We start from the raw sequence: 12,441 nt of genomic DNA on the forward strand, positions 1-12,441 counted from the left end.
TTTGAGCGAGAGAGAATGAGAGATAGAGAGCACAAGAGGGAAGAGGGTCAGAGGGAGAAGCAGACTCCCCACTGAGCAGGAAGCCCGATGTGGGACTCGATCCTGGGACTCCAGGATCATGACCTGAGCCGAAGGCAGTTGCTTAACCAACTGAGCCACCCAGGCACCCAATCATGTGAGATTTTAAATAGAAAAGTGCAACACTTTTAGTTAATAAGGGGTAGTTTACCTCAAATACCTCCTAGGCCCATCTTTTCAATCTGACACGGCAAATCAACATTTCACAAGTCATTTCCTTTAAACTATTTTTTTAACCTATCCCCTTTCCCTTATGTAATTATAATGGTATTACGTGCTCCAGGTTATAGTTAATTATTTTGGTGTTTATAAGCTTTTCAAGAGTTTGGAAACTTAGCCATTTTTTTTTTTTTTTTATCATCTTAGGGTAAGCTGGGCACAAACTTCCTGATTTAAATTTCCTTTTTTTTTTGGCTTTCTCTGCCAACATTGCTCTAAGGCTTTAATAATGGGTTGTAAGATTCAGGAAGAGAAATCTTAAAGGACTTTCCTGTATTTTAAGAGAAGGGAAACAGCTTTAGGAAGAAAGCTGGTATTTCTGCAGTTTTCTGTCATGTAGAGGACAGAGTGGGAAATACCATAGTCCTAACTTTATCATGGCTAGTCAGCATCGTGGGGACCTCATGAAGCCTTGCAGGCCGTAAGGAGCTGCCACCATGAACAAAGACCTGAGCTCCCCTGACAGAAACCCAGAGGGCAAGTCTGACCTCTCAGGGTTTCTGTGCCTTTGTCCATACATTGGGGTACCAACATCTACCCTGTCTGCCCCGGCAAGGCTAAGGGAGCAGTTGCACCCCCAAGAGCTTTGTTAAACCACCTTTTATTAGATGCATTGGTTGGGCCAGGCTAGTGTCCTCACCTCACCTTCTTGGGGTGAGTTGCAAGGGAAAAAGCAACTGCCCACATGTTAAGGACAGTTTGCCTCAGTATGCACTTTGGTAACAGACTCTCCTGTAAAACTCGTATTTTCTTTTGCTTTTTGTTTCTATTTTAGCTTCTCCCTTGTTCAGCCTTCTGTTAATCCTCATTTTAAGCTATATTTCATCTGTGTTAAGACTGTTACCTTATCTATAAGATAATCTGCTCCAAACTCTCTGTAGATGGGCCTGAATAGAGTAGAAGATGGGACCAAGTAATTAATGTTAGACTTTTGCTTTGAGTGGAATATAGTTTGATTAGATTGGATGAGAACAGAAGGCTTCACTAATGGGAAAATACAATGATTTTAATTATGTTATTTCCCTAATGAATGTTTGAGGTTACATAAAATAAAATCTGTAGAAGCCATATAATTTCATCTTGGCCATACTTCATGGGGTTATATCCCAAAGTTACTATTTTCTTTTTATCATTTCCTATTCATATATGTAAGAGTCATGGGTTTTTTTCCTTAGAATTACTACTTTTTAAACTTTTTACTTTAAGAAAATTTTTTATACTTTTTAACAGATCCATTATGGTTTTTGTTGTTGTTGTTTAGAGAGGGAAAGGGGGGGGGCAGGGAGAAGGGCAGAGGAAGGGGAAAGAGAGAATCTGAAGCAGGCTCCAAGCCCAGCCCGAAGCAGGCTCAATCTCACAACCCTGAGATCATGACCTGAGCCGAAATCAAGAGTCAGAGAGTCACTTAACTGACTGAGCCACCCAGGCGCCCCATCCATTATTAACTTTTCTTCTGAACTGAATATAGATAGAACTGAAATTCTACTTGTTTTAATATTCTTTTTGCTTCTCATTCAGTATTTGCAGGAATATAGCATAATGGTCACAAACTGTGCCCTGAAGTTGGAACCACTTCTTAATGACATGACTTTGGGAAGTTTTACCTTTCTGAACCTTAATTTCCTCATCAAAAAGTAGTAATAATTATTGTCCCTGCCTTCCTCATAGTGTTCTTGTGAGGCTGAAATAAGATGGTCCATATGTACTGCCTGGCACATGGTAGGTGCTAAGCCACTGATCAGTCAGGATTACCATTAAAAAACAAATGTCATAAGAGTTGAGATTGTCTCATACTCCTCTTTTTGCGCCCAGACCCATGCTTGGGATCCAGCAGATTCTTGGTAGATATTTCCTGAATAAATGGCAAAAATACCCAGTAAGTTTTATATAGTCCTCATTCTTTGTTTACCAGCCCACAGGTTTATTCCTGCTTCTGGAATTTTTCACTGAGAGTTATGGGTACCAGAGATTGGACTCCTGGAGTGTCCTGAAACCTTGGTGTTTAGGCAGGAAAGGTTGCATAAAGATTGCATATTTTGGGGACGTATTTTTCAGCCCTCTTTCGGCTTTGGACTTGGCACTCTTACAAGGCATGGATCTCTGTCTTCACATGGCCCTACTGATCTCATAGCTCCACAGTTTGGATCCTCTAGTCCAAATGGTGTATTTTACCATAAACCATCCTCATTTCTGCATTACTCTGTTTAGTATATGTGCTGCCGAAGCGAGCACTGCATTACTCTGTTTAAAGATACAGTTAACTTACCTGGACTCTGTTCCCTCCTATTTGGAAGAAGGAACTTTGACCTTTGTTCATGGTTTAAAAGGAAACTGTTGCTGCACTTCTAGCATCCCTCTCTCCACCCACTTTCATTCCACCAGGGAACAAACTTGCTCAGCAGACTGTCAGGACTGGACGTTGACTGGGACCATTTTACCAGCGGGTAGGATCACTGCATTAAAGGTCATTGCTCAGGGATGGTGTACTTCCTGTCCCCAGGAATTGGACAAGCCAGAAATAGTCTTTCTCAGCTGGCCTGGCCATTTTAACACTCCGTTCTACCTGCAGCTGCATGGAGCTGATGGAGCAGTCATCCAGAATCATGCAGCTATTTAGAGAGAGGCTAGAACTCAAGGGAAAGCATGGGGGAAGTAAGAGGGCTTGCTTTGGCCTCCTACTCCAAATCAGTTACTGTAATGTAGCTTTTAGTCATAGTCTAGTCTTACTCCATTGTTTAACTGGGTCCTTGTCCAGTTAATGAAATCATGACTGTTTGCTATTGGGCTGTCATTTCTTGTCTATATACTTCTTTGGCAGAGAATCCCAGAGGTAAGACCAAGGCCATGTGCAAAACCAAACCCTTAATGTCTTTCTCCATCCAGTCCAATCTAGTTCACTAAAACTTTTTAGACAACCACTGTAAGGATCTTCTTCTAAAGCTAGACCTTCTGCAGGATTAAGAGAGGTAGCCTATTCAGATCTTCTCCTATTTACCCTGTTAATGAGGGAGAGAGTCTTGCCCTACAGTTACGGGGATGGTTGAACACATGACACCTGACCCTGGACAGATGACACCATCCACAGTTTCCTAGTCACACAGCCACAGAGATGGACACCATGCCTTGCGGAGCCACATGGGGGTTTCATCAAGAATAGAATGAACACCCCGAGGCTGTGGGAGGCAGGCTTTGTAGTGTCAGGAAGATGAGGTCACCCCTGGTTTCCACTGGGGAATGTGAATGGCTTGTTTGACTAATTTTGCAGGCTGGCAGGGAATTAAACTTGCTACTCAGGGATAAGGAGGAAGTGCATCTGGTCCCTTGGAAGGGAGGTTGTTAGGCCAGCAAACCTTTTCCCTGGGAGCAGATGGGGAAAGAGAATTTGCAGTTGGGCCATTTGAGCTCCTCCTGATGTCATCCAGTGTCAAGGCAGTGCATAATATTGGGCCTTAATTTTTTAGGATTTACACCACACAGACTATACTAACATAACATCATTCATTCATTACCTTGGAATTTTATTCTAGATGTGTGTTTGTGAAGGTCCGTCATTCCCAGTAAGATTGTGAGCTATTCAGGGACAGCCAGCACTTAAAAAACTGTGCACATTATGGTTTGGAAAAACCTGCTTTGCATTAAAATGACCTGTCCTATCTCAAAGTGATATTGTCAGTTGTAGTCCTATGAATACCATTTAATACACCAAGTTCTGTCCTTGGATGTGGTTAATTTTTTAAATGTAGCAAAGCTTGGAGCACTGAAGGATGTGCTAGGTAGAACTTAAACTTGTATCGGTGAAGAGCTTGAACTCCTGGCTGGCGACGTTGCCCACATACAGCCCTCATTCCGCTGACTTCAAGCCCTGTGACAGGCCCTGAATTGACAGCTCCACACATTTAGAATTACCCCCATGTGCTGACATTCGAGAAGAGCTGATGTGGTTTTTTCCCCACTCTGTTTTCAAAACAATGGGTAAAACAATAAAACGAATGGAACACTGGCATTCTTTTTAAAATCAGAGTTAAGCTAAGGCCTAAATACCAGAATGCTGATGTCTCAAATGTATTATTCGGGCTGCATATTTTAGGCACTAATGGGGCCAATTAAGAGGTCTTATTGTTGATAAATTGAAGCAAATTGGTGTGAAGTAGGAAATGTGAGGAGGTCGCAGACAGATTGAAAGAATTTACAGTATATTCCCTCAATTTTCTAAAAATCTAATATTAAGTCTTTTATTAATCTCAATTTAAGTCCATTAAACTAATTTTATTTTCTACTTTATTAAAATATTTGTTAATTCTACACAACCATAAACAAAGCTCTTTCCCTTTTAACTGTGATATACTTAGACAAATGACTGAAAGTTTCAAAATTTCACTGATTTTTATATTGTCTGGATAATCCATTATGTCTCTGAGATAAGAATGCCTTTCTTGTACTTCTTACAAATAATCCTATCTAGATCCATCACCGTACAGAGGAGCTATTGTTGTAAAGAAACTCTTCATTTCACTCACACATGAAAACTTGAAACTAGTTCCTTAAATTCAAATGAGATTTCCATTTTGCTCAACTCCTCATTGGCATAGAAATTCCTATCCAGAGACGAACCCTGCTTTTAAGGATTAAGTGCTAACTCAGTTTCTCTACTATTAGAGTTTAATCCTAAAAACTTTCTGGTGAAATCACCACTTAAAAGTCCAAATTAGGTATTAGGAATTTGATGTACATATGTTTTCAATAGTTTTTTTTTTTCATATTATAAAAGAATATCTGCTTATTATAGAAAAATTTGGTAAACACAGATATAAATAAAGAGCAATTTGACCCGCTAGAGACAACCAGTGTTCGATTTCAGCGGATTTGTCTCCATGTTTCCCTCATCAGTCTAGAGCTGTGCTCATATGGTAGCCACTCACCACCTGTAGCAGTGTCCCCCTAAACCGCATTCTGTCTCTTCTCTTCAGCAGGGCTTCCACGCACTGTGTGGATTCCCTCTTCCTGCTCCTACGGTCTAGAAATTGCCTGAAGGCAGAAAATAATGGCAACTGAAGGGCTCACCTCATTTGTTGCCCTTTCCTCAGGGATCATGGTCCTGCACGGCCTGTGGTCTGATGTCTGGAAATAGTCGTTCTATGTATTTTGTGCAGTGTTCTAGTGTTTACCATGCGAGGTTAAGTCTAGTGTTTGTCACTGTATCACGAATGATAGTGGAAGTTGTTGTCACCTTATTTTATGTGTCTCATAATCAACATGTGATTGATTATGGGAGAAGTGTTTATAGGGGAATTGAAAACATCTTTCATATATTTTCATGAAGATAGAGTCTTCGGTCATCTTAGTTTAAGTCTTTGGGGAAATATTTCCTTTTCTATATTAGGTGCTACAGATATAGCAGGGTACAAACTTAGAAAAATTCCTGCCCTAAGGTGGCTTACATTGGGACAAAGACAATAAATAAGTATAGAATATTAGATAGTGATAGGCACCATGGAGAAAGAGAGAAGTAGATAATTAGGAGAATGACTGACAATTTAAGTAGCTGAGCAGGGAAGGACTGGTTGATAAAGTGACATTTACCCAGAGACCCAGAGTGATATCTGTGGATGTCTGAGAGAAGAGCATTAAAATCAGAGAAATTAGTAAGTGGAAGGGATGCAGAGGATGCCTGGAACTGCCCAGAAACAGCAAGAAGTTCCATGAGGCTGGAGCAGCTGAGCAAGGGGAAGAGCAGTAGGAGATGAGGTCAAAGACATAAGGGGAGGCCAGAATGGTATATGATTGTAATACATTGTAACCACTGTGGCTTTTATTAAAGTAAAATGGATGGCAATCAGAAGATTGTAAGCCAAAGAGTAACACGATCTCATTTCTGTTTTAACAGTATCACTCAGTGCTTTGTTGAGCACAGGCTGAAGAAGGACAAAGGCAGACACAGGGAATTCAGATAGGAGCCTACGAGAGCGTGGATGGGCACTGGGATCAGGGGTATTGCTCCGGAGTTAGTGAGAAGTGGTTGAATTTGAGCATCTATATTTTAGCTTTTTATTATGGAAAATATAAACAAAGGAAAAGATAGGGAATGGCCTAATGATCTCCTATGTGCCCACTTTCATATTTGTCAACTCATGTTTAATCTTGTTTTATCTATACCTCCAGCCACTTTCTGCCCCTCCCTTCCTCCTACTGGATTATTTTTAAGCAAATTAAGGACATTTGAAGAAAGAGACAACAGGGGAATGAATGAAAGAGAAAAGTCAAAGATGACTGTCTTTTCACCCCTGAATTTTTGCCCTTGAGCATCTCAAACTGGTGTTGCCCTCATTGACAGAGATGGAGAAGTCTGTAGGAGGGACCATTGGTGGGGTGGAGAGTCTTTTGGGGGAGAAAATTTGGAACTGAGTTTGGGACATGAAAATTTGAGATGTTTAATAGAAGTCCAATTGGCAATGTTGAGTAGGCTGTTGGTTATATGAACCTGAAGTCAAGAAAATAAGCCTGAGTAGGAAATGTAAATTTTGGGGTTGTCAACAAGTGCATGATATATAAAGTTAGGAGACTGGAGGGGTGTCTGGGTGGCTCAGTTGGTTAAATATCTGCCTTTGCCTCAGGTCATGATCCCAGGGTCCTGGGATTAAACCCCGTGTTGGGCTGCCTGCTCACTGGGAAGCCTGCTTCTCCCTTTGCCACTCCTTCTGCTTGTGCTCACTCTCTCTCCCTGTCAAATAAATAAATAAAATCTTTAAAGTTAAGAGTTTGGATGATATTGCCAAAGGGATGAGTACAGATTAAGGAGATGATGTCCAGGACCTAGGCTCTTGGATCCTCCAATGGGACAAGGTTAGAGGAGGAGAAATCACCCAAGGAAGACTGAAAACGTGTAAATAATGAGGTCAGAGGGAAATAAAAAAAGGATGATATCCAGGAAGCCAAAGGGAAAAAAGTGCTGATGGCTTTAAGAGAAGACTAGAGAAAGGAGCAGTGGATTTAGCAACAATGAAACAAAATCATTCAGGTTAAGAGGAGTGTCCCGGAGCAAAAGCCTAATAGAAACAGCTTCCAGAATGGAGAGACTGGATTACAGCCAGTATAGACCACTTTATTGGAGGAGTTGATCTGTAAAAGGAAGAGCTATGTGGGGGTAGAGGGAGGGGTCAAGAGAAGGAGAAATAATAGCATGTTTGTAGACTGATGGCAAAGATTCATTCAGTAGAAGACACAAGTTGGTGGTGAGGAGTGAGAATCGCAGGGGCGGCATCCTTGAGGGTGTGGGATCCTGGCATTGCCTTCGCTGGGGTGAAACCCTAGATGGTTCGTCCGGCGACAGTCGTCAGCAGGAAGGTCGAGGAAGTACTTGGGTACCGGTGTGGGAGATGGGCAAATGGAACAGTAGGAGCTTGTGGAAGTTCTCTTTTCTGATGGAAACAGGAAGCAAAGCCACGGCTGAATGAGGAGTAAGTATGACATCATTGTTTAGGAAGGTGGGGATAAGAGAAATAGAACAGTTGCTGGGCAGCGATTAGGTTCTTTTCGAGGTGAATGCCAGTGGGCCTTGCCTTGTTTGTCTTATAATTATTTTTAGAAAGATTTTTATTTATTTATTGAGAGAGAGAGAGAATGGTAGAGAGCACGAGAGGGAGGAGGGCCAGAGGGAGAAGCAGACTCCCCGCCGAGCAGGGAGCCCGATGCGGGACTCGATCCTGGGACTCCAGGATCATGACCTGAGCTGAAGGCAGTCGCTTAACCGACTGAGCCACCAGGCGCCCAATAATTATTTTTAACCAGACTTTATGTATGGGCTTCTTTACAGTAATTTTTGCTTAAAACTTAAGTCCTTTCTAGGTTTATAACTTTATACTTTGTAGCTATATCATTTCACTCAAGAACGTTTCCTGTCATAACTGAGTTTTTCCTTCTGTTCCAATCATTCTGGCTTTTTTTTTTTTTTTTTTACCCTGCACTTTTATTGATTTATGTGCTCCCTTTCTTCTAAACCACTCATTTCCACTCTTACATTTTCTTTTCATTGTTCTTTCTTTCACTTTCCTGATGACGTTTTCAGATTTAATTCTCTATACCAGTGTTTCCAAAGCCTGCCTGATTGTCAAAATCACTTGTGGGTATTTTTAAACATGCAGATTCAGGGACAAAAGCCATGGAAGATTCTGATTCAGTAGGTCTGGGTTGGGGCCTAGTAATCTGTGTGTTGAAAAGGCTTCCTGGGTAATTCTGATAATCATCTGGGATTAGTGACCACAGCTCTCCATCACCAATGACACTGGCCAGTTCGTAATTCCAAAATGGATTGCAATTCCCCTGTTCCCTTCTGGGTTCCCTGTAGTCTGTCCACAGCTTAAATGTGTGTCTGTATGTGTATGTTGCCTTCTCTTCAGAATGATTTTTAGATCTCAGCTAATTTCCCTTAATCCATATATTTTATTTTAATCTGCACATCTCCCCTTCCCCCACAAGAGCTCCCTGCTCTTCTTTCAAAGATCAACTTTTATTACATGCTGTCAAGGATAAAAGCAGATGTTCCCTGAAGTTTTTTTCCTACAATAAATAGCTTTTTGAGGTATATGCTTTGCCTGACTCTAAAGGATGATGTTCCATTCACCTTAGCTGTAGTGCTTTTTTTTGGTAAATCTTAAGGTTAATTTTGTTTACTGTTTATCTTTTAATGTGGAGAGTTTAGTTATATACTGGTATTTGCCAACAGAGGGTGGGTATCCCTCCCAAGTATAAAGGCCCAGAATAGTTGATCTCGCCCAATCCAGTATTTTGTTCTTTTCCTATGAGATTTCTAGGAGACTTGATTTTTTTAATTATGAGATGCACATATGAAAGGATATATAAAATAATTTATAAAGTTCAAATCATTATCAAGGGAACATGGAAGAAGCTACCTGGCCTCATTTCCATGCTGTAAGTAAAGGGACCACCCAGGATGCCACTGCCTGTGTCCTTCCCTTTCCTGCGTGCTATGATTGAGAAGCAAGATGATCCCAGTTAATGGAGAAAGAATAGTAGTTGGGATCAGAGAACAGAGAGAAGGTTGGATTCTTGTTTTGCCACCTCAAAAAATAGTACCCGAAAAGTAGGATTTCTATTCCATTTATTCTGGTTGTTGTAGATACTGCATCTCAAAACTAATGGTACATTGTGTCTACCTGTTTATGCCAATTTCTTGGTGAAGTATTGCAAGCATGTTGTTAATCCAGATTAATGTGCACTGAATTCAGTTAGAAATTCGGCTTTGATGCTTGCAAATGACCAAATGACTGACGATAATCCTTGCTCTTAATACTTGTTTTGAAACAGAAACTCTGTTTCCAATACAATTAATCTCTTGCATCTTCTCTTTCCCTACGCATTTATAGTATTTGTAAAAAATACGAAGGGGGTGCGGAAGCAGCACTGCCATATTGGAGGCTTGTATTCACTGATACATGCAGAGTTTTCCATGCCACCATGGAAAATCAAGCTAATAAAAGAAAAACATAGTTTGAGGATAAAAGCAGCATCTTGGACATCCAACCAATAATATATACAGATCTTTTAGCAGCAGAGAGAGCATAAATCATGTCTCTAAGGGGGGGGGAACCCACTTTCTGTAGAAAAACCTGCTAATAAGTTCACATAGTAACTAGACTTTTTTTTAATTCTAAAGTTTAAAATTTTTATCAGACTTTGGTTTTATTCCAAACAATATGAATCCGTTAAGAAAAGGAAAATTACCTCTTACACATAATTCTAAATGTCAGGTTAAAATAAAGATCTCCAAGATATGCTTGTAAAATACATTTTAATTAAGCCACTAATTATGTATTTATATTTCCTCTTGCATGTTTTTCATTTTGGTAACATAGAAACAAAAGATCACAGAAATCAATTTCAGAACTATTTTAGCTACCATGGACCTTTATGGAGGCCACTGTGAAAACGAAGAATTTATTTCCAATAGTACTTGTCATAAATCATGCACGCTTCAGTGGAAGGGGCTGAAGGGAGACCGTACGTGCCACACTGGCTTGACGAGAGAACAGGACATGAGTTCGAGTTTAACATGTTTAGATACTTAGAACAGAAGACCCCAGATCCTAAATTCAGTGTTGTCTTGTTGTTGTTTGTTTTTGTTTCTTTGAGGAAGAGTTCTTCTCAGATGCCTTAGGGAGAATCCTAATGCATGGAAGAGAGGAGAGCAGGGCTGCTCTGATTGGAGCAGATCTTGGGACCTTCAGCTGTCCATCTTCCAAATGGCCCTTCTGTAAGGGGCACCACCTCCTGGGAGGCCTCTGGCTTACTGGAATCCTGCAAAAAGTCTCAATTTAGTTGAAATTCATGATTTTGCAAATGCACCCAGGCATACAGCTAATTAATGGATGGGTTGGGCCCAGAATGCATGTCTTCTGATTCCTATTTTCTACTGCACAAAATTGCCTATTTGCAGTTCCTGAAATTAGTTCCAGATCTAGAAATCTCTTCCTTTGAACTAAATAGTGAACATTCTTTGATATTTAAATTAACTGACGCCAGAGAGAGCTACCATACAAAATATATTTGTGAACTATAGACCTTCCAAATACAGGCTAACTTTTGGAAGTAGATTCTGGTTTTCTGTTGTCTGCAATTATGAGCTTAGAGAGAGGTGGTGCTTCTCAAAAATTCCTTCAGTAGGCAACGTTGAAAATATTTAGTCATAACAATAGTGACCAGCTTCCAGCACAAACTAGTGGGTGTGGCTGTCCCCACCCCCCACCCTCACCCCACACCTGTCAATTGTCTTCCTTCAGTGCTTCTCTGCCCTACCTTTGAAGCACTAGGATCCTTCAGGCTGCAGGATATGCCCCTGAACTGAGATTCCCAGTGTCAGATGAAACCTCCAGTGCTTCTTCTCAAGGTCAGAAGCCCATACCCTTCCTAATGGGAAAATCTCATGTTTCTCCCACACCCCCGTCGCTTCTATGTGCCCCATCTGGTAAAGAGTCTCTCTTTTGCATATTCCCTCCAGCCAAGAAGATTGTACTGAGCTTTACTTCCTGAGCTAGCTTTTTAAAAGATAGGCATTTTTATATGAATATAAAAAATTGTATTTGGTATGCTCTTACAAATCATACCCCTGATTCTGAGGGTGTAGGCATGTGGAGTGTCGTGACACCTGGTTGATCGTCACTGAACTAGATACCCATCTTTTGCTTAATTTTTTTTCTTGGCTTTTAAAATGTTTAATTCTGACAAAACTAAACCTGTCAAGGTTTTTTATTATTTAAAATATGAAATTCAAAATTCCCTGTGTGAGTTCACTGTGAAATCTGACATTATCAAGTTTACTGGTAAGATGTGTTATCTAGTCTCGATAACACATGTGTATAATTGTTTCACCGTTTTCTTTTCTTTCTACCCATTCATGAAACACTGACTTTTAATCATTATTTACAACATTCTTCATCCAGTAATAGAATTTAGTTATGTGTTCATCACTAAGCAGCCTTGACTAATGTGATTCACTTTGTGAGGTGAGAAGATTGTGCCAGCAAAGTATGATTTTCTTATAAAGAGAGCTGGGAAGGGAACTAGGAGAGGGTATTGAGGTAATAAAAAGTGACATATTGGTGTCACTTCTGAGGTGGTATTTTTCTAAAATCACTTAGCCTTTCTATGTGTAAAGAGATACAGATTTTGTTTCAAACTTGAGTGTGCAAGAAATGTCTTGTTTTGTTCTCTGTAAATCAAATCAAGCCTGTTTCAAGCCCCATCCTGAGAGGTGGGAAATTCTCAGTCATCCCTGGGGTTTTCTACCCTCTTCCAGAAGGACCACATAAAGGGTCTCATGCAGAGAGAACATTCAGGAAAGACTTCCCTGGTTTCCAGTCCATTCCAATTACCAGGAGGACTGTCCAATCCACCATGGTCCCTTGTGGCAGGATGCTTTGTAGCACTTTTGGGGACAGGAATCTTGCCTGGTGAGGGACTCCCTGGGCCTGGGATCCTGCTTCTCCGGATGCTCCAGCTGCTCCCTCCTCCGGTGCAGCCATCCTGCAGAGGGGCCACTGGGGAAAAAAGATGCAGGTCTCCATCTCTTGGGAAACCCACAGCCTTTGGTCCCTTTCCAAAGTCTTGGATAATCTCCTTCTTCCCGTGGCT

This window comes from Callorhinus ursinus, unplaced genomic scaffold (assembly GCF_003265705.2).
Source record: "Callorhinus ursinus isolate GAN/ISIS: 27379988/994484 unplaced genomic scaffold, GSC_fseal_2.0 scaffold10, whole genome shotgun sequence".
NCBI lineage: Eukaryota > Metazoa > Chordata > Mammalia > Carnivora > Otariidae > Callorhinus > Callorhinus ursinus.